General features: G+C 38.5%; 1 protein-coding gene across 1 annotated transcript in view; it reads right to left on the reverse strand.

Moving 5' to 3' along the window:
- The window catches only part of Ndae1 (Na[+]-driven anion exchanger 1), a 490,785-nt gene that overhangs the window by 457,701 nt on the left and 8,691 nt on the right, over window positions 1-24,393 (reverse strand). The gene's annotated exons all lie outside the window — the stretch shown is intronic.

The raw sequence follows: 24,393 nt of genomic DNA on the forward strand, positions 1-24,393 counted from the left end.
AGAGAGAGAGAAGTAGAAATAGAAAGGAATCACTAAGAAAGAGAAGAATGATGATATCCAGCTCAGGACCCTGGGTGTGCCAAGCCCATACTCACCAGATGTGCGCCTCTTATAAATATCTTAAAAAAAAAAAAAAAAAATCACACTGCATCTTAAGTCGAAAGTGGACAATACAGTTTTTCGCCAAACCGAGAGTTAATGTGTAGTAGTTAACAGATAATTAACTACTATAACTAACTTAATTAACTACTATAATACTACATTAATGCCCTTTCCAGCAATTACCAGGCTGTTATTGCAGTAACAAGTGAATTCCAGTTATACATTTAAACCCTAATCAATTGCAGGCACATCAAGAAAGGAAAATTATACTATTGGATTTAAGCTGAAAGTAGTACAATATGCCAAAGGACACGAGAACAGAGCAGCAGAAAGAAATTTCGGACCACCACCTACTGAGAAGATGATTCGTTAATGGAGGAAGCAGGAAATTTTATTACAAGCTGATAAAACAAAGCGCAACCTTCATAAAATTCCACCATTTTTTTTCCAAATGGCCAAATTTGGAAAAAAAAAAAAAAAAAACTTGCGTAGTTGGATAATGGAACTCTGGAACTAAGAGACTAGTATCGCAGTGGGTACTAAAATGATAATAGTAGAAGCACGAAAACGAGCAGCCGATATTGGGATACACGACTTTAAAGGAACCGAATCTTGGTGTTATTGCTTCATGATAAGAAACGGGTTAAGTTTACGCACAAGAACTAGAATAGCCCAGAGAATGCCTGCACTGCAGTTTTAACTTGTTGTGCTAACTACACCGCAGTTTTAACTTGTGCTGATGGGACCAAACTTTCAACAATATTAATTTTTAAAAGAAAAACTTTACCGAAAGATACACTTCAAAATGGTCACATACCTGTACAACCGAAGGGATGGTTGGATAAAGAATATATCAAATATTGATTTGTAAAAGTTTGGTTTACGAGTCCTGGTGGACTACTGCGTAAAAATGCACTACTAGTATAGGATCAGTTTAGAGCACTTAAGCCTGAAAACATCAAACAACTGGCTGAGATGAACACAAAATTGGCAGTAATTCCAGGAGGCTTAACTTCCTAGTTACAGCTGTTAGATGTAAACATCAATAAGCCATTCAAGAATAGCATGCTGGAGCAATGGAATAAATGGATGATAGAGGGGGAACCATGATATGATGCCTAAGGGAAGGATGAATGTCCATCAACAGCACAAGTGTGTGAATGGGTGCTTGTTCGAACAATGTAACCTACCAGCACCCCACCCCCCAATGAATTTGAAGAGGATACCCCGTACTCATAGTATCTGTGATAGCAGCCAGTAAACATTGTGTTGGAGAACTGTTAACTCTTTCACTGACTGCACCTCTATTCTAGTTTACTAAATCGAATTTCTACACATCTATAAATCAAGGTGCTGTTTTGCATATTATGCACAATGGTGAAATATGCTATAGCATACTCTGTCCTCACTGACAGTATAATAGTACAGCAGGGCCCCAACATCCGATGGTAATTTGTTCCACAAAACCCATGAAAATATTGTAAGTTGAAACCAATAATACATTGATTTCTTGTAATTCGTTCCCCAACAACACATAAAATAGGTATTTCTTACATGTTATACATACATACATGCCCCTCCGTAGCCAGGTGGGAAGGAGCAGCAGTGCGTATCACACGCTTCTTGATTTAGACCGGGTTTCGAGCCAGTCACCACCAAATACGGAGGATGCGGAAAGGTCAGGGAATGACCACCGCATATCCCCGGAGCAATATGGCCTTAGTTGCTAATGCTCCTAAAAACCAAATAACAAACAAACATGTTATACATCATTTTTACATTAAAAATTAGTGTTATAAAGATTTAATAATTAGTAATAAAACATCTTAAAATAAAAAAACAAACAAAAAATTAGCATTTACCTTAGACTTGAAGTGCAGAGCTGATGAAATCAATGGGGGTGTAGTGGTGGTGGGACTATATCAAAATGTCTTTTCAGTCTTTTGTTGCTACTGGCAAAGAAACTGTCCAGAGTGGACTGTTTTTTTATGACTTTTTTGTAGCTTCCTGAAATAAGAAATGACTTAGTCTTCCATTTTGCACGAGTTCATTGTTTTCAATGTCGGGGTGTTTTTTTACCACTTCTCTTAAATGCTCCCAACAAGAAATTGAAGTTTTCAACTCTTCAGCTGACACTTTTTGGCGTCTTTTTCTTCCTCTCTAGTGTCACTCTCCATAAATTTTCTCCAGCTCTTGTAGCTCCTCTGCTGTTAGCTCACGCCATGAGCACCAATAAGGTCCTCTACATCCTCTTCGCCAACCTCCAGACCCACTGATTTACCAAGAGTAACAATATCATTTGTCAAAGCACCATCTTCAAATCCATCAACATTATGAATAATTGAAGGCCAGATATTTTTCAAGGCTGAATTTAAGCACCTTGTGGAAACATCATTCCAGCAACTTACAATCAGCCTCACACAAAACAGCATGTTAAGCTTCAACCTCCAAAAATCTTTGAGTGTGACAGAATTTTCACCAGAGGTCGCTGCAAAGCAACTTACAAACATTTTCGTTGTGTAGATTTTCTTGAAGTTTGCAATCACTTGCTGGTCATTGGTTGAAGAAGAGGAGTGGTGTTAGGGGGCAAAAATTTGACTTGAACAAAGTCAAATTGTGCCTCAAGAGATTGAACAAGGTTGGGATCATGGCCTGGCACATTATCCAGCAGGAGCAGTGCCTTCACAGGAAGCTTATTTTTCTAAACTCCACTAAAGGACAGAAAATTTTGAGCTCCCATTCATTGAATGACATATCTTGTAACCCATGCCTTCTTATTACTATTATGAATCAACAGGGCTTACCTTTATTTTTTGATATAGCACCAAAACACTCCAAGCATGGCTTTGTTGACCTTTTGTTGCTTAAATACTCTGTGGGTGCTAGAGTGATACACAAGCAAAGGCTTCAGCATAAAATCTCAAGAGGCATTGGCACCTAACAGGAGAGTGAGCCCATCTTTCATAGGCTTATGCCCAGGTAAACAAGCTTCATCCTTAGTGATGAAAGTTCTCCTGGGCATTCGCTTCAAGAAGAGGCCCATTTCGTCAATGTTAAAAACTTGCTGGGGAAGATACCCTCCCGATCAACAAACTCTTGGAATTCAATTTTAAAGGTCTCAGCTGCTTTTTTATCAGCCTGGATGCCTCCCCATGCCTTTCAACACTTCTGATATTTGCCCTTTTTGAAGCACTCAAATCAGCCTCTGCTGGCTTTAAAGTCTTCAAAGCACACAGCATTGCCACTGGAGCTTTAAGTTTCAGATCTATTATGGATCGTCATAGATCTGAAGCAATTGTACGAGTGATGTTCTGTGCACCATGTGTTGAACAATAAAAAAAGACACTAATTGGTTGAGAACAATTGTATGAGTGATGTTCCGTGCGGCATGCACTGAATATTTTCATCTATATCGGAAAGCCATTGGTACCTGCAAATATCATTGGTCCTTAAAAAACAATTGTATGGACGGTATATCGGTTCCTGAGAATATCTGATGTCAATGTAAGTCGAGGCACCACTGTATTGCCATTTGTCACTCATTCGAAGAGGTCTCAGTTTGAATTCCTTCAAACTAGAGGAATTTCTTAAAGGCTTCACTCGGGAGGGCTGTAGTTAGATGACATTGTGGCGGTGGGGTGGGACACCCATGAGTTATTCTGAATTTTTCAGAATACAAAACATGCAGTTCAGCCCACAAACATTTGTACAGGGATAGTACATGTAAAATGTTTTGAACTGGAATACCCTAAAAACTTCTGCACATACCCTGTCAACACATCACAGCTTTCCAGGATTAAGACTAAGATTAGGAAAAGTAAGGGAATGAATCTGATTGGTCCACTTGATATCAATGGTTTTGACTGTAGATAATCATTCTCAGATAGTTGCCAAACTAAATGAGTATTTTGCATCTACATTCACACACGAGGAGTTATTCAATGGAGAGAGGGCCAGATGTTTATCAAACTAACAGGGAGTTAAATGATTTTGTAATAACTGAGAGCAAAGTGGAAGAGAAATTGTTGAAGTTAAACATAAGAAAGGCACCTGGGGTAGATAGGATCTATCCAATTATATTAAAGAAAGCAAAGAAAGTAAGCAAACCCTTAGCCATAATTATGAGAGCATCCTTGGACTCAGCGGAAGTCCCCACGGACTGGAGATGTGGAAATGCATCTCCAATTCACAAAGAGGGATCAAATGGTGACATGAGTAATTACAGACCTGTTAGTTTGACTTCTGTTCCAAAGAAAATGGAGTCAATGGTTAAAGAAGCAGTGCAAAATCATCTAGATAAGACAGCAGTAATAATTCAGACACAGCATGAGTTTGTCAAGGGGAAGTCTTGTCTGACCAATTTGATTGGTTGTTGTTGTTATTTTGGTTTTTAGGAGCATTAGCAACTAAGGCCATATTGCTCCGGTGCAGTGGTCATTCCCTGACATTTCCGCATCCTCCGTTTTTGGTGGTGACAGGCTCGAACCCCAGTCTAAGCAAGAAGCATGTGCTACGCACTGCTGCTCCTTCCCACCTGGCTACGGAGGCGCCAATTTGATTGGATACTATGATGTGATCACAAAGGAACTGAATGCAAAAAATAATTTTGACATCATATACTTGGATTTCAGGAAAGCTTTTGATACTACCACATATGGAAGACTACTGTACAAATTGGGGCAGTATGGCATTAAGGGCAAGTCGCTACAATGGATAAAAGGATGGTTGAGTGGGAGAAGATAGAGTGGTGATCAAAGGGTACTGCTCTACATGGGCTAATGTTATTAGTGGTTTCCCTCAGGGTTCGATGTTGAGCCCATTGTTGTTTTGTATATTTATCAATGATATTGATGAAGGTAAATCAAACTTAATGTCAAAGTTTGCAGATGATACAAAGATTGGCAGGGTTTTTAATGACAGTAAAGACAGTATGCTACTACAACAGGATCTAGAAAAGTTAAGCAGATGAGCTGAGAAGTGGCAACTGCATATGCGTAGCAGTAACTCCAGAGAAATGTACCAACTATGTGGTGTTACACTCAGGTTAGTGGAGAATGAAAGAGACCTGGGAGTAATTGTGCAGTCAGATATGAAGTTTTCTGAGCAGTGCAAACAGGCTGCCAGAGCAGGCCATGGGGTTTTGTCAATGATATATAGGAATTTTGCGAGCAGGGATAAGCAGGTGATTATCCCCTTGTATAAGGCAATGGTCAGGCCACACCTTGAGCACTGCGTACAGGTCTGGAAGCCTCATTTTCAGTAGGATATAAAGTTGCTAGAACGAGAAGGGCAACAAGACTGGAGAAGGGAACAAAGCGGTGTTCTTATGAAGATAGGCTTAAGAAGATGCCCAGTCTCCAGAAGCTGCAAATTGCAGCTTCTGGAGACTGGGCATCTGAGAGGCAATCTAACTGATGTGGCTCAATGCTGATAGGATTCTTCCTCTTGATCAGATTACAAACCTGAGGGGGCATAGATTCAAACCCAGGAAAGACAGTTGTAGAATAGAAGTACGGAAGTTGTCTTTAGCCAGCGGGTAGTTGATTGCTGGAACAAACTTCCATCTGTTGTTGTGGAGGTTGATAGCTTAAATAAATTCAAGGCAGAACTAGACAAACATTTGGAATGAACGGATCAGTGAAATGTGTCCCCCCCCCCCGTGGCTAATTAGCAGAGGCATACGATGCAAGAAAACAAGCTCATACAGCATCAGCCAAAATAAAAAAGGAAAAAAAATCCTTTCCCATTTCACCCATTCATTCACTCCAAATGTTTGTCTAGTTCTGCCTTGAATTTATTTAGGCTGTCAACTTCCACTGAGACACACAGAAGTTTGCTGCAGCAATCACCCACCCACTGGCTGAAGGCAAATTTATGCACATCTATTCTACAACTATGTCCCCTCAATTTGAATTTATGTTCCTTCAATAACATTAACCTCGGAAAGAGGAAGAATCCCATCAGCACTGAGCTTGCTCAAACCATTCAAGGCCTTATACACCTCAATCAGATCAACTCGCAGGTACCTAATCTCCAGACACTGCAATTTACAAAACTTAAGCCTGTCTTCATAAGAGCAATCCTTTGTTCCATTCACCAATCTCATTGCCCTTCTTCACGCATCCAGACCTGTATATGGTACAAGGTGTGGCCGATTATCCCCTTGTATAAGGCAATGGCCTGACCACTGCCTTATACAAAGGGATAATCACATCCTTAATGCTGCTAGAAAAATTCCTGTATATCATTGACAATATACGATGAGCTACTCTTGCAAGTCTGTCTGCACTGCTCAGAGAACTTCATTTTTACAGATTTGTTCACTTTTAGATCAGCTAAAAATGAGCCTATGTTATCTGTGTAAGCCTGTGTTATTTCAAACTGTTCAACATGCAAACTGATTCAAACATATACTTCTACAAACAAATACACAATACAGATAACAGCAACAAGCTTTTATCTGTGTTCTGTATTGTCCCCCTCTAGTACTTTTTTTTTTTTTTTTTTTTTTTTGATTTGGTAGTTGTTGGCGCATCGGCTTCTGTGGCCATATTGCACCTCCCAAGGTTTTTGCAGTACTTTGATCCAAGCCCGAGGCGGGAATCGAACCCGCGACCTTTGGGTTGCCGGGCAGGTACTTTTACCCACTCGGCTCCCTCTAGTACTATTAAAATAATGATGATTTCTAGCATATATAGGTGCTTCTCTGTATGTAGTTAGTCACAGGGGCATAGCTGAAGCCCAGCCACATCGGCTGAATAAAGGTCAAAATAACACATTGTATTACACCTGCCAGACACTTGCAAAAATTCTTGACCATAAGGGTAGCAATTCTTGGATAGCAGTCAGCAATTACCGGAAATAGTACAACACCACATAACAAATACAGTGTATAAACAAATCTTTAGATGAAATCGAATCGCTGACTTGGAATGGATGCTGGAGGAAACTGTTGCCTGATGCAATGAAAGACCAGAAAAGCAGCTCATCTGGAAGAAAAGCTATGGATAATTATGAGTTTGGCACACAATGTGGGAGGAAGAGAGAATTGGGGGGGGGGAAGCAGCAAGAAAGAAGAGAAGAATGCAATTCAAAAGAATCTGGCATTGCTTAAGGCAGTAGCAGAAATTTCAGGCATTCTAATCATCTGATAGGCACAAATTTCCTTTTAACCAATGCACCTCTGGATAAGGTATACCATATTATAATCTTAAAATCAGCATACTACATCCAATAAATTTAAAATTCACTTTTTGTATGCCACTTTTTATATTCAAATCTATTATGAACACAAATGTGAATAATTTTTTTTTTTTACATTAAAAGTACATATGTTTTTTTTTTTTTTAAATAAATCACTCTCGCCACACTTTAGATGTGTTTTTCCAATTGTGAAGAACACATATTTGGTCATTATCTTTACCATCAGTGAGCAAAACTTGAAAGTATCTAAAAGTCAAACAAACCACAAACTTTGGCAAATAGGTGTCACCGACAGATGCAAGCAACATCTAAAACAAGCGTGCATTTCCATTTGGAGACATGGATCAAACATGGTAGTACACTTTGGTAATCATACAGGAAAGATGCTGCTAATTTTAAATTCTTATTTTTCAACATGAGTTAATTAACATGGATGAATAGACTTAAGAAAATGTTTGGTTTTTATTTTTTTGTGGTGAAACTTCAATAGCAAAACAATTAATGATGCAAATCAATCAAAAGCACAATAATTGAGGAATTCAGAAATCAGAAAAAATGTCTCTGGCATGCATTTATTCTGAGGCACTCCATCAGAGGGTTAAGGCACTGGCTGATAAGGTGTCAGAAATGGACCCTTTGATGGAGCATAATTTAAAATTTAGAAGAGGTTAGAGGCTCTTGTAGCCCTTTGCATGGAGACAGACAAGGACTTCTATCCACCAAAGCTGAAGCTCCATTGACAATATTTTTTTTTTTTTTTTTTTTAACATTACAATTTCGGTAAGCATAGATCTTCAGAGGATTTATCATCTACCTACTCTATCTTTTCAATATATCCTTCAAATAAAACATTTATAGTGCTAACATTTATTTTCATTATAACAAACTTGTTTATTACATATATTACAAATTAATTCTTATTGTTCATGAACTTTCACTTTGATTTCTGTAAGACACATTTACCTAACCCCACTTTTAATATAAGGCTTTGGTTTATAGCAATTTCAAACATATCCTCACAAATATCGACCGAAATACTGGTGATCAAAAAGTTTGGAGACTAACTCAGTTCCTTGAAACTGCTGCATCACAGCAAGTTGTGACTTGCTACAATGTATGATGACTCATCTATACAGTAATGCATAAATCACCTGGTTACCTGCCATTAGTCTAAATTAACACACATCAGATAGATGTTTTTTTTTAAAATTAGATTTTACTGAGCAGGAAATTTGTGCCTTGCAACCTCAGTAGTCAATCTGCTCGCATCAGAGGTCATTCTCTATTGACCACAGAGAGCAACAAGTTCTCTGTAGTCAGCAGTCAGAATCTTTGTCAACATGCTGCTGCCAACATATACTTTATTACTAACACTACACAAAGGACACCTTATAGTTTCTTACATTATTACCAGTGATGAATTATGGATATATGGCTATGACCCAGTCCTCTCAATGGAAGATCTTCTCTAAGCCCCAGTACAGTAAGATAACCTCGATCAAATGCAAGATCATGCTTATCACATGACTCACAAGGCACTGTTCATTATAAACTTGAACTGCATAATCAAACAGTTCTACAAAAATTACATAATTCTGTTTGGAGAAAATGGCTGATAAAGTGGACTTCTGGGAATTGGCATTGCATCATGACAACACCCCCTGCACGTGAGGTTTTGCACAATATGCAATTCTAACAGAAGCATATCAGAAATACTTCCAGACGTTTCAAAGCATTGGAATCTGTGTTTCTCAGAATGAAATCGAACCATCTACTTGAAATGCATGCCAGAGGAAACTGTTGGCTAGTGCAGTGAAACACCTGAATGCATCTCAGTAGTGGAAAAAAGCTATGGATGATTGAGAGTTTGGCATATGAAGTATCTACTTTATACAGTGTCAAGGAGATACTACACAAAGGAGATTCTTCAAAGGAAGTTGATCCAAATAGCTTGTAAGCATCATCAATTTCCAAATATTTCAATCCTCAAAACTTTGATCACACTTCATACAATGCAATCCACCAAAATATACTCAGGCCTAATCCTAAATTAGGGAATACACTGCATCTTCGAATAAAAAAAATAATAACAAAAAAAAAAAAAAAAGAACACATACAGGCTTTTGCAAAAGTTAGGTGCTGATGCACATATACATAAACAGCAAAATGTGAATTTTTTTTTTTTTTTTTTTAAGGCACAGTTTTGTAACTCCTCATTTTGGGACAGGATTAGGGTTATTTTGATGAACTACATTTAATTTAATCTATCTCTGTCTACTCATAGAGACAACTCCTGTTATAGTGCTTTTGAGGGTGGCTAGCCTAAAGAGCACTAAAACTAGGAAAACATAAGTAAACATTGCTTTTTCAATTTTCAGCTTTTTTGTTGTTTTTATGCTTAAGTAGTTAATATGCAAATCAAAATCCTACACACAAATGTTTTTAATGGGGCTGCTACAGATATGAAATAGGAATTACATAATATACAATGTGTTACATGCAAGCTTTTCTTTTTTTGTGATTAATACAAGTGAAAAGCAAACAGTTAATCTTATCAATTAATTACTAAGATTATAATTTTATAGAAAACTTAAAACACTAATTTTCTGTTCTCTAAACTTAGCCATTTAGTTTAATTGCAACCTATACAATATTTATTATTATTCTTTCATAATACTTTTAAATCTTTTCTTTCTCATACATATAAATGAAATTTTAATGCCAAAATATTAAGCTGAGTGTTCAATCTGTGAGATGCCAATCTAACATAACAAAGTATAAGATAGGAAGATACTGAAAGCTGAACAAATAAGAAAAATGCTAATGATTTGAACAATGTAATATATACAATCAATATGACAGCGATTACATATACAGGTAACCCTTGTATAACACTGTAGTTAGGTTCCTATAAAATCTGGTGTAGTGTAAAACCGTGTTATACAGAACTAAGAACCAATACAAAAAGGGGGGGGGGGGGTTACATTCCAAGAGCTAACAAAAATACACCATTTCATTAACAAAATGCTAATAAAACTGAAAAAAATACACCCTCCTAGATTTCATGTATCTTCGGCTCTCTTTGCTTTTGCTTGATAGATCTTAGTAATTTCATCATATGGAACTAAGCATTTGTGAAGCTTTTGAACTTTGGGCTCCTTTCAGTTGAAGAATCTGCATGCAAAAAATAAGATTCTAATTGCTCGGCTAACTTTTTACCTTTGTAAAATTTGGAAGTTCAGAATTTATCTGCGCTATCATTCTTTGAATTGATTTGCCTCCGATGCCATTTCCAGCAAATCCGCTTTGCCAGCCTCTTTCTGCCAGTAATTCATGAACTTCAGTAAACATTTTTTTTTTAGGAACATCAGTGACTAAGGCTATTTGCTCTGAGGTGTCGATTTTCTATTTTCCTGGACGAAACACTTCAGTTTTGAGGAGAAAATCCATGCTACCCTTGCCTGTGACCAACTAACTCAGCCACATTGTGAAAAAGCCCCATAAAAATTCTTTCCGCCATCGATGGAATTCGAACTTAGTTCATTTCCACCCAGTGTGGGGATAATAGCGATTCTACCAACTGTGCTACCCAATGAGGGCTTCAGTAGTCATATCATCAAAACCTTTCCGTCCTACCATCGCATGATTCAGTTTTCTGTCGGTTCGACCATATTTCCTGAATGAACCGACTCTGGCTATACATTTTACCAACATGCATTTAACGTTGACAGTTTTACTTCTTTGAGTGATAAAGCAAAGATTCCGATACAGTCCACAATTGAAAAATGTTTCCATGCCTCCATCACTTTAATTTTCCATAATCAATTCAATTCGGAATCAAATTTTTCTAAAATCCATTGTAATGAGTTTCAAAAGGTAGATATAATGCCTTGATCTAATTAAAGAAGTTATACTAAGTGATAGGAATATTACTTCACGTTTGGATGACTTCAATTTTTTTTAGCCTACCACATTATCCAATAGTAATAAAAAAAACTTTGAAATCTAGATTTTTTTCGAAAAGTTCAATAGCACACTGGGATTTTGCAATTTTTTTTTTTCTTCTGCATAATGATTAGCGAGCCAAAAGCAGGGATTCACAAAAAGAATGGAAATGTTGAAAAATTACATCCAACATAACAGAAGTCTCCCCCCCACCAACAAAAGCTCAAAAATACTATGTTATGCCAGGTTGCCACAATTTTCTAACTGTGTTAGAGCGAAACTGTGTCATATAAGTACCGTATTGTGCAAGGATTTCTGCACTTTATCAATCGTGTTAGAGCAAAACAGTGTTGTAGAAGTACCATGTTATACAGGGGTTGCTGTATAGTACACTCAATGACAGTGAAATTGCATCACTGTGAAAAAAACAGGAATACAGAGTGGAATAATGATGGCCAAGGATTGTTTTTTTTTTTTTTTAATGAAAAATAAAAAACATGAATGATATTAGAACCTATAGTACTTAGTAAAGTGTGGATTGAAGGTTCGAAAAACTGAAGAAGATACTTGACATTGGACTTCAATTTTGCTACATTATAATTTTCAGGTAATCTATGTGAATGAAGGTTGTTCCGAAAAACAGAAGTTGAAGGGATAAATGAAAAGAAAAAAAGTTAGTTCTGTGAGCTTGAAGTTGGACAGTGAATGGATTTTGACTGGTTGTGGCATATGTTTGGAAGAAAGAAGGGGAATTACAGAAGCCAATTCAAAAGAACAGTGCCCATGGAAGCATCTATAGAAAAGGCATGTAGCAGAACCAGAAAATCCATGAGACAAAGAGTGGGGGGGGACTTTGTAAGACATGGGCTATTAATTAAACTGACTTCCCTCTTTTAAATGAAGTCTAGAAACCGGAGAGAGGTTTTAGAGCACCACCAAAGATGTGAGAACAATATTCCACAGAAGAACTCTCCCTGGTACAGTTTGGTCTCTCATGGCCAAGTTTTAGAACTTCTTCCAAAAACCTAGGCCTGAACACTGATATTGAGATCCAAAATATAGCCAATTTTATCATACAAGTTTTTTTTTGTTTAGAAAAGAGGTAGTGCAAGAGAAAACTCAGTTTTTAGATGCAGAGGAAGAAATATTTGCAATGTGCTTATACCAAGAGTGATTAGAAGCCAGAGTGATCCCTAATAGATATGTGCAATCTTCTAGAGTGTCATTAAAGATGAGCATAGGAGCTGTAGGCTCCTTTTTTGTGAGATATAAGACCTGACTGAGTTTTATTAGGATGAAATTAACTCTGTAATCTTTGTCCCATTGGAGAATTACTTGATCAGCGTTCAAGGAATTGGTGGTGGATATTTGAGAAGTTAAATATTGTTTGTGCTGGGAAGGTTTCTCAAACTGGAAGGTGGAAGCAATGTACTATCATCATCAAAACTATGGACAGGATTTCCATTCAGTGAAAGAAGGGCCATTAACATACAGGAGGAAAAGAGTGTAAGAAAGAACTGAACCATGGGGAATACCAGCATAACTGGAGAAGTTAGAAGACAGAGCCATCTACCATCACTTGCAGGAGGGGGGTCAGAGAGAAAACTATATACCCATTTGAAAAAAAAAAAGTCGGCAAATCCATAAGACGGAAGCTTATTAAGAAGACCTTTATGCTAAATGTGGTTAAAAGCTTTAGAAATCTTAAGAACCACTGATGGAGTTTCATCAAACCTTTCCACTGAATTTGTTCATAGATAGGCAACAAGCCAAAATATCACCAATGAATCAACAACAAAGGAATCAACATTGACGATCATTGATAAGATAGAAAGTCTTGAGATAGTTTAGTAGTTGACAGTTAATGGATTCCTCCATTACTTTGGAAAGAGTAGAGGTAAGTGCACAGTGTTAGGGGAAAGGTGCCTCCAGTGGTTTCCCACATCTGTGCTATATGAACTCTGTGGAGACAAACAGTATCACTGTGAAAGCCAGAAAGTGTTGTGTGCCTTGGTTTTTGGCCGTAGGACCCCACGTTGCCCGCTCATACTGCTAGGAGATAACCAGGCTGCCCATAATTCTCTGGGTGGTCTCTGCCAGGACAGCCTGAGCTTCCTAGACATCGACCAAGTAAAAAAAAAAAAAAGAATAGCTGCTGTAGTGAAGGTGGCAGCTATAATAAGTTCAGTGGATCTGGAGTTGCTCCACCAGGTGAAGGATTAGGTATGAGAGAAGCCCGTGGGTGCAAGAGAGACAGTCACCCAGCAAGATTGCCGGGGGCTGGTCATCACTGGTCTACTCCGGTCATGTAGCCTTGGAGTCCTACCCAACAAGCTTGGTTAGTAGTTTCTTTTCTGTGAGGAGATTTTTCTGTTGTTGGTAATGAATACTAGCCAATGTATGCTGGGTTAGCAAATCCTAGCCTACAGGAGGGTTAGCAGGAAGTCACGTCTGGTTGGGTTGTATTAGTAATGGCCACATGGTGCAAGGAAGCCTATGGCTTATGATGCACCAGCCAAAAAAATAATAATAATAATAATAATAATAATAATAATAAAATAAAAAATAAAATAAAATAACAAAAAATAAATCAAATAATATAAGAAATATTTTTAAAAAAATAATAAGAGAAAAGGAAATAGACAACCTATGCATTTCCCTCCTCCCGTAGGTAATTATCCAGCTGACCTTTGAATTTCCTCAAACTGTCAGCCTCTACCACCCATGTAAGTAACTTATTCCTACTCAAATGAATATAGCAAAAAAGTCTGTCCAGGTGAAGTAAATTAGAACTCGCTGGCTAAAATAAAGTGTTAAGATAAAGTTGTGTCAAGACTGTGGGTGCCATGTCCATGAAGGTTGTTTTCAGTTAGAGGGTAAAGTAAAGTGCAGCCATTATCAACCCACTGCAGGATGGAAGCCTCCTCAACAATTCATGCTGAGGGAAATGGACCATAATCTGCCATGCTGGTCCAGTGCGGGTTGGCAGATCGACCGTATTCAGCAGTCAGGGGCTTGAACCCCCGGTCTACTCAAAGAGCGTGTGCTAATGCACTCCCGCTCCTGCCCACTCGGCTACGGAGTTAGAGGGTACTGAACTAATTCTGTTTTTGTCAACTTATAGAGGGAAAAGACTTTAGAGATTAAGGTTAAGATGAATGGTCAGAAGGCTAGTTATCAATTGAGGCAGGTGCCCGTGCAAGGTGTGATCTTCTTACATCAAACAAGTCATGAGCAAACTTCGTAAAAGCTAGGTAATATTCCTGCTCAGTGATGTTCAGATATTCTGTCTCGTGGGAGATCATGTATTTTGGAAATTAAACTGTATCTTAAGTCTTTGTAGTGAGGACATGTATAAACCATATGATCCCAGTCCTCTTCATGGACACAGGAGCAGTAGGGGTCCTCCTCAATACCAAACAGGGTCAGCTTCTGTGTGACAGATTCATGGCCCATAATAAGATAAGTAGCATGGAGACCAGGAGAGAACAAAAAGGGACCTTTGAGGAAAACTGTAGTGACCTGGGGAATAAATTTCTTCATGATTGGTCCTTTGCTCATGTCTTTCCATCTCTGCTGACAAGTTTGAGTCACTATAAAGAAGAGGGTTGGCTTTGCAAATCCTCTTCTCTATACTGACTTACTCTAAATTGAACCATAGGATCAATCTTGTTTGTGAGATTCATCCTATAGTTAAGGATGGTGGCCCAAATTCCTCTTGATAGTGTATTCCACGGTGGATCACCTCCAGGTCTAAAGGCAGGACCCCAGCCAAAACCTGAAGAGCAGGAGTGCTGACTGTTTGGCAGGCCCTTGTCATCATGAGTAACATGCAGCGCTGGATGGTTTCAAGTTTCCATATATTCCTAATAGTGGTGACTCTGGTAAACCATGCTCTGGCACCATAAGTGATTATGGGCAGGAATGCAGACTTATAGAGAAGAGGGAGGGTGCATCTCTTTAGCCCCAGTAAGTCCTACTCACACATGCAATTGTATCTATTAGCCCTTATTCTGAGATTCTCAAATAAAAAGAAGAAATCGACAATCAACATTGCATGCTTTCTTCAAAAAAAGGGAAGATCTCAACCAGGGACTTAATCAGAGAAGTAAAATCTCTGCACTACACCACTGTCAAAAAAGATCAGTGCAGAGGGATAACACTGGCAGTTACAAAAACTTGTGGTCTTAGGCTTTAAACATATCAGAGAATGTAAAAAAAATTTTTTTTTTATTAAATTAAATTTAGTTTTCATTTTATATTATATTACATTTAACTGATTTTTATTTAAAAACACTTTTTTTTTTTTTTTACATTTATAGCATTCATTTCAAAGCTTTAAATATAATATTATCTTACTTATGTCAATTTTGAGAGGGGCCTGGAACATAACTCATTGACTTACATTATATAATTAGGTTCATTTTACATAATTTTTTTTTTTTTGCAACAGTTTCTTCAGGAACAGATCCCCGTCATAAGCCGAGGGCTACCTGTATAAGATACCATTAGTTATTATAAGCCATATGGTGCAAGGAAGCCTGAGGCTTATGCTGCACCAGCCAAAAAAAATTCCCCAGTTACCCTGTGTGTGTGTGTGTGTGTATGAGAGAGAGAGAGAGAGAGAGAGAGAGAGAGAGAGAGAGAGAGAGAGAGAGAGAGAGAGAGAGAGAGAGAGAGAGAGAGAGAGAAGGGAATCACCAAGAAAGAGAAGAATGATGATATCCAGATCAGGACCCTGGGTGTGCCAAGCCCATACTCACCAGGTGTGAGCACCTGGGGTTTCACTTTAAAGTTTAATTCAAATTTCCAATGCTGCTGAGTTCATGAAATTTCAAAATGCACATATTTCTGCTTACATATTATATATCAAAAATTAAAAAGAAAAGTAAAATAAATACTGTACACAAACATATTTGTTTGTTTGTTTTTTTTTTTTTAGGAGCATTAGCAACTAAGGCCATATATGCTCCGGGAATATGCAGTGGTCATTCCTTGACCTTACCGCATCCTCCGTATTCGGTCATCACGGGCTCGAACCCCGGTCTAATCAAGAAGCGTGTGCTACGCACTGCTGGTCCTGCCCACCTGGCTACGGAGACACCACACAAAACATATACAAGCACACATACATAAAGGGTGTTGCTAGTGAAAACAGCACGATTTATTTTCTTTATTTTTAGGCTTACACTATTTGTCATCTGGACCATTTTTGTCATATTTATGTTGAAATTTTTAAATTTCAACCTAAATATGACAAAACACTGGGCTCTTAAAACTGGACTCTTACCATTTAGATTTTACTCTTTCTAAATTACAATTTTGTCTAATCAACTTCTTTTTATCCATGTGGGAAACCTGGTTCCCATCTTCAGTTCGGTTTGGTCTAAAAACATCATCTTTCTTCTAAAACAAATGTAGAAAACCAATTTTTATTCAACTCTCTCTCTCTCTCTCTCTCTCCCCCTCTCAACAGCTGGGGCCACCTCCATAGTCAGGTGTGGGCAGGAGCAGCAGTGCGTAGCACACGCTTCTTGATTAGACCGGGGTTCAAGCCCGTGACCACCAAATACGGAGAATGCAAAAAGGTCAGGGAATGACCACCGCATATCCCCGGGGCAATATGGCCTTAGTTGCTAATGGTCCTAAAAACCAAATAAACAAACAAACAGCAAGTCAACAGCTGGCTAAGAGAGCAACTGTGTCGCATCTCCTCTCACAAGAGAAGAACTCCCTACTGTTGTATTTGTTTCAAATAAAATCGACTCGCATTCATTTCCAAAGTAGAGAGAGATGACAATTCTAAACTAAAACAAAGATAGGGAAACAACTTTCAAACCGAGCACAAAGCAATTGATTAAATAAACTTATTTTAGAAATCATAAAATCTGAAAAGGTAATATATATATATACACACATATTTTTTTTTTACAATAATACTCATTTACAATCTGTTCGAGATAACGAACATTAAGTAAATCTGATGTAGGGTAAACGTCAGTAGAATGTCTTGAATGAAGGAGATGTCCAGCAACAACATTTCTATTGAGTTTATTTAATCACTGACGACTGCATTCACACTGAATAGATTAGTTCTAGCAGATGAAGTCCAGCAAATGTGGTGTTTTAGTCTTCTGGGAAATTTGCTGTTATCCAAAAAGGTTCATCACCAGGTAATTTGGATGTACTTCTAGTTGTTGGTATTTCACACTGTAATTGCATATTTCTTCTTTTACCATTGGCATGTTCAGGTCTCTATGTATCATTTTATTGGTGACATACCAGGGACAGTTGGTAATGGTTCTCAGCATCTTTGATTGAAAGCATTGGTCCTTGAGGTTGTCACAGACATTCTCTCAGACAAGCTGTATTTGCTACCTGGGAGTCTAAAACGCCAATGGAACTGATATTCGAGTGACACTCAAGTCAAGTGGACCCAATTTCGGCGAAGTCCGGACGATCTGTGACAGCCAAATCCTCTTCTTGCACCTTCACAATGGTGGGACTGTTAGTAATCCTGGGTATAACCTCCATGCACAAGTACATGGTGGGTGACCACCCAGGTGTGAACCAACGTAAGCAGGAGTCGAAGTGTAGTGCCCGCACCACATGGAGGAATGCCACCCCTCTATGTTACCAGGCAGTACTAGATGGTAGGTGACTCATCAACCGGTGCAATACCACCACTTTGCTTATTGGAGGCTTGAAGTGGTGGAATCTATGTTTAATCTCTAGATCCAAGTTCCAGTCAACCCTTCCCCATCTCTTCCATCATGCAGTATGATTGATGACTTTTGAAATTATGATGAACATTGTGGCGAGATCCATTATTCCTTACATTTCGAGGGTACAGCTCTAAAACGGTGTTCGCAGGCCGGCCGCTAGTTAGTACACCGGACCGAACCTATTGGTAACTCTCTAGGAGGCTTCCGGATCAGCTAGTGTATAATCGTGCTACCTCTACTCTGCCAGATAGTGACTGGAGGGAGTCCAAATAGTGTGTATGCGGGGTGCATTGTCAAGGCCACGTTATGTCAAGGATCTGGGTATATTCTTACCATGTGTACGCCATATCCAAAAATTTCATTACTTTATACAGCATGTCCCTCCCACCCACTTTTTCTTACTATTGAATACACCATGAATTGTCAAACTAATAGAGCAAGCTTATCTGCAAAAAGATCTAAACCTCCCAAACTCTTCCTAATTCATTTCACAAATATATGTGGTTTCAATTCTAATCTCAACGATGTCCATTTCCACTTGCAGTCTGCCAAACCCCACATACTTTTTCTGACAGAATCTGAGTTATTGGTTGATTCAACTACTGCTCATCACAGGTGCCGAAATTATTCACTGTATGATTCCTTTTGCCTCAAAGGTGATACTTGTGCATATGTCCGCTCTGATATTCCCTGTCAGACTTGGTAATTTGGAATCTCCTCTCTTCGATCTTCTCTGGCTTAAAATCTCTCTACCTCATTGTGTCAAATTCATCTGTTGTCTATACCGTTCTCCAAACTCCACTAATCACTTGGAGCTCTTTGACTTCCTCCAGTCCAACTTTCCTAACAGTGAGGTAATTTTCCTTGGTGATTTTAACGTTCACAACTCCAGCTGGCTTCCGTTTTCTAGTCACACCAATCCAGCTGGTCGAGATGCTGAGGCTGTTGCAATTACTAATGACCTTGCACAGATTGTTCATTTACCTACAAGAATGCCGGACAATCCTAATCATACAGCCAAGTTTGATCTTTTTCTCATAAACAACCCTTCTAAGTACTCGGTTGAAATGAGAGGTCCTTTAGGCACTTCAGATCACAACTTGGTGATTGTCTCTTCTCCAGTGGAGCCTTTCTCTCATGGCTATTCCCACCTCGTGTTGTTTGGCATTACAAGAATGCAAAATAGGATGACCTGCAAGATTTCTTTTCTTCTGTTCCTTGGTCGGATTACTGCTTCAAAACTTCTGATGTCAATGTTTGCTCAGATAGTGTCAGTGAAATTATTATTGCAGGAATGGAATCCTGTATCCCACACTCCACTTTAAAATCTCGTCCCTTATCTAAACCTTGGTTTTCCAATAAATGTGCTAAGCTGTTCAAGAGAAGAATGTTGCATATCGTAATTGGCTTGTTTCTAATTCTTCAGTTTCATTTTCTCCCTACACCAAAGCTCACAACAATTGTAAAGCAGTTATTAATCAGTCCAAACTAGAGTTTCAACAGGCTAAGTGTAGAAAACTTCATTCTTGCCCATCTCTGCCCAAACCAGATGATTCTGGTGTCACTTCAGCCAAGAATAAAGCTTACTTGCTTTATTTCCATTCAATGCCTCCTGTGGTCTTCCGTCAAAAGGATGTCAGAAGGATTTTGACGAATCTTGATGCTAAGAAAGCTCCGGGTACCGATGGTATTTCTCCACTTGTTCTCAAAACCTGTGCTCCTGAACTTCCTCCTATTCTTTGCCGCCTTTTTTCACTTTCTTATTCCAAAGGTGTTTTTCCTTCTGCTTGGAAATTTGCTCATATCCAGCCAGTTCCTAAAAAGGGTGACAAATCCCTCCCATCCAATTATAGTCCCATTGCAATTACTTCTACTCTTTCTAAAATAATGGAGAAATCAATTAACCACCAACTCTTAAACTACCTAGAAACCTTCCGTCTGATCAACAATCACCAGTATGGATTCCATCAGTGTCGATCCACTGGTGATATTCTGGCCTATGTTACCCATTTATGGACTAACTCAATGGAAAGGTTCAGTGAAACACAAGTAGTTGCTCTTGATATCTCAAAGACATTTGATCGTGTTTGGCATAAAGGTCTTCTAAACAAACTTCCATCTTATGGTTTGCCAACTGTTTTTAGTAATTGGTTATCCAGTTTTCTCTCTGATCGCTCACTGAGGGTGATGGTAGATGGCTCTCTGTCTTCTAACTTCTCCACTAATGCCGGTGTCCCCCAAGGTTCAGTTCTTTCCCTCTTGTATATTAATGACCTTCTTCCATTGAATGGAAATCCTATCCATAGTCGATGATAGCACATTGCATTCCACTTTCCATTTTGAGAAACCTTGCCCTGCTCAATCAGCTTCAACTTCTCGAATATCTGCTACTATTTCCTTAAATGCGGATCTTCGGGTAATTCTCCAGTGGGTGAAAGACAACTTCGTTGATTTCAATCCTTCTAAAATTCAGTCTTGTCTTATATCTCGCGAAAAGGATTCTTCTGCTCCTATGCTTATCTTTAGTGACACTCCGATTTCTAGGCAAAATGATATCTCTTTTGGGGATTACCTTAATTCTAATCTTTCTTGGCACAAGTATATTACAAATATTGCTTCCTCTGCATCTAAAAAAAAAAAACTTGTTTTTTTCTCTTTCTCTTTACGTTACTTTTCTTCCAAACTGCTGCTCATTCCATATAAATCGCAAATCCGCCCTACAATGGAATAGTTCTCACATCTGGGGTGGTGCCCCCAAAACCTCTCTCAGGCTTCTTGATTCCATTCAGAAGAGGGCAGTTAGGTTAATTAATGATGATTCATCTATAACAGAGTCTCTCTGCTTGCTGTCTCATAGACAGTACTGTTTCTGCAGCATGCCTCTTCTACAGATATTTCCATGGGCACTGTTCTTCTGAATTGGCTTCTATAATTCCCGCTTTCTCTTTCAAAACAGTCCGAACATGTGCAGCCACCATTTACTATCCAACTTCAAACTCACAGAACCAACTTTTCATCTTCCTCATTTATTCATTCAACTGCCGTTTTCTGGAACAAATTTCCTTTGTATGTATTTCCTGAAAATGTCTACAGACGTTCAAGTCCAATATCAACAAATATCTTCTTTCATCTTCTGAAACTCCAACCCAAGCACTGTACTAAGTACTATAGGTTCTAATACCTCTCGTGTTTGGGGTTTACATTAAAAAAAAAAAAAAAAAGTATTTCTATGTTTGAGGCTCTGGTGATACCCCAAAACTGGATGGCATAGGTCCACATGGGTTTCAGTATGACTTTGTATATAAGTAGCGTGTTTGCAAATGTTAACTTGGAATCCCTTCCAATTAGCCAATACAACTTGCTAGCCTTCAGCCCACATTGTTTCCTCTTTGTCGAAATGTGCTTTCACCAATTCAAGCATCTATCTAGATGGATACCAAGGTAGGTACTTAGCATTGTCTGCTTACGATATGGCACGGCCATTTAATTTCACTGGTGGGCATGTTTCCTGTCTCATTGTGAATGTGACATGAGTAGATTTTGTCTAATTGGTTTTCATGCACCATTTTTTTTGCCAGGCTTGTGTCTGGTTAAGCTGTTCTTGTAACCTTTGTTTTGCAGTTATTGGATTTTCATCAGTCACAAGTTCTGCTGTGTCATTAGCAAATGTTGCTACTAGGGTGTTATCGTTAACTGGGAGATCAGCAGTGTAAAGAGTATACAATACTGGCCGGAAGACACTCCCCTGTGGCACTCCAGAGAGCATTGGGTATTACTGGGTTTGTTCTTGTTTCACTTGGTAATATCTTTCTGTGAGGTATGATTTAATAATTATATATAATCGGTGAGGTAATACCTGCTTCAGTTTGTATAGTAATTCAGCATGCCAAACTTTGTTGAATGCTTGACTGATATCTAAGAACACGCTGAGCAATATTTTTTTTTTGTTTCCAGACAACTGTTGATAAAATTGACAACTCTATGCACTTGTTCAATAGTACCATGTTGCTGTCTAAATCCAAATTGATGTGGTGGAATTAAGTTTTCTTCTTCTAGGATCAGTTTCAGCCATTTTAATATTAACTTTTCTATTATTTTTGATAATATTGGTAGCAGATTGATGGGCCAGTATGACGTTACTTCATTGGAGGGTTTCCCCAGTTTTAATATCATTATTTTGGCAACTTTCCATGCTGCTTGGAAATATAGCCCACACATATTATGGAATTGTATATGTGCATTAGAAGCATTAAGTCCTTTTGGAGGTAGTTCCTTGAGTATTTTACCAGTAATCAAATCGTACCCTGTCACTTTTTTCAAATTCAGTTCTCTTTGTATGATACTCCTTACTTCAGCTAGCGAGTAGGCTTTTACAGGTGGAGACAGTTGATAAAAAGCTTCAAGATAACGATGGATTTCTTCTTCCTCTTCTGCTGTAGATTCAGAAGTTGAAAAACATTTGCCCGGTGTTCAGCAAAAGTGTTGGCTTTGTCTGAGTCACTTTTTGCCCAGTCATTGTCAGGTTTTTTGATAGGCAGTACTAGTTGTGTTGGCTGTTTTATCTTTTTTGTGGCTTTCCACAAGGCATAGTCAGTGGCATCAGTTGCAGTTATTTGTTCCAGAATTAACTTATTTTTATTGCATCAAGCATTCTTTTTAAATTTCTTGCTGCGTTATTAAAATTTTTTTTATCTTCAGGGTGTCTGCTCAGTTGCCAGACTCTTCTTAGCCTTCGTTTTTCTGCTATTGTTTGTTTTATAATGATTGGCAAATTCTGTTTTTCCCCTGTGTTTTTATTTCTGGTGTAGCTTCCCAAGCAGCAGATTGTATTATTGTTGTTGTTAGGTTTTCTACAGCTAGGTCAATATCATCAGATGTTTAAAAAGGCATTTGTAAATTTAATTTCTCATTTATTAGCTCTTGGAAGTATTCCCAATCTGTGTGTGTTTATTATGAAGAACTGGTGGTTTCTGTCTGATTATAATATGCAAGCTCATTTGCTATTACTGGGAAGTGATCAGAAGATAGGTCTAGACTCAATGTTATATCTGTATAGTCTTCCACAATCCCTTTAGTCATGAAGATGTCTAATATATATCGGGAACTTTTCTCCTATCTGTCGGCCAGTATGTTGGCTCACCTGTAGATAAATGTTCATAATGATTTTCTTGCATTACTCTTTGTAGTGTTCATCCCCTCGTTGTTATTCTTCTTGAACCCCATTGTACATGCTTGGCATTGTAATAAATACAATGCCAAGCATGTACAATGCGATAAATCTATTCCCAAAACCTTGGAATAGGGTTATGAATTCGTTTATACTAATATTATAGCTTGGTGAGCAATAGACTGCAGAAACCATGACAGAACCTCTCCAATCTTCAATTGCAATACTCGTTGCTTGGGTAGAATTCGTTTTGTACTTGGTTAACTCGTGGTGCTTTATGGAGTTTAACAATTATTGCTGAACCTCCCCGAGCTGTTCCTTCAGGATGTTTCGTGTCATAGTAGCTATAGTTCATCATTTCAAAGTAATTTCTGGTTGTAAAATGTATTTCTGTAATCAACATGGTATCTAAGTTATTTTCAATAATAAATGTTTTCACCTCCTGGCTATGTCCATCCAGGCCATTGGCATTCCAAAGAGCAATTTTTAATGATTTTATCATTCTTTAAGTTTTGCTACAAGTACTGCTAGCAGGTTAAGCGTCATTCTTATGTCTTCTGTCAACCTTGCCCGATTTTCTACTTGTCTAATTAGAGCTTGTTCCAGTCTGAAGAGAAGGTAATATTTAGTCCAATGTTAACATCAAATTCAAAAATTTTAGTCCAAATATGACAAAAAGGTATAGATGGCAAACAGCTTAGAACTGAAAATAAACAAAACAGACAGTGCCTTTTAATTAAAACACTCACTCTGTGTGTGTGGGGGGTGCTGTCATCAGATCAACTTGGCAGTCACCCAGGGCGCAGTACTGACCTCAGCCTATACTTCCCTTGGAGTTTTTGGGGTGCTGACTCCATGATTTGCCTATGGCGCCAGTCGCTGGCAGCAGCTAATCTAGCACCGCCCCTGTGTGCGTTATTTTTGGTTTTTAGGAGCATTAGCAACTAAGGCCATATTGCTCCGGAGATATGCGATCGTCATTCCTGTGTGTGTGTGTGTGTGTGTGTGTGTGTGTGTGTGTGTGTGTGTGTGTGTGTGTGTGTTATTTGGTTTTTAGGAGCATTAGCAACTAAGGCCATATTGCTCCGGGGATATGCGGTGGTTATTCTCTGACCTTTCCACATCCTCCGTATTTGGCGGGCACGGGCTCGAACCCCGGTCTAATCAAGAAACTTGTGCTACACACTGCTGCTCCTGCCCACCGAGGCACCTGTGTGTGGGGGGTGTGGGGGTGTGTGTGTGTGTGTGTGT

This window comes from Mastigoproctus giganteus, chromosome 13, assembly GCF_048544385.1.
Source record: "Mastigoproctus giganteus isolate SK-2022 chromosome 13, ASM4854438v1, whole genome shotgun sequence".
NCBI classification, from domain to species: Eukaryota; Metazoa; Arthropoda; class Arachnida; order Uropygi; family Thelyphonidae; genus Mastigoproctus; species Mastigoproctus giganteus.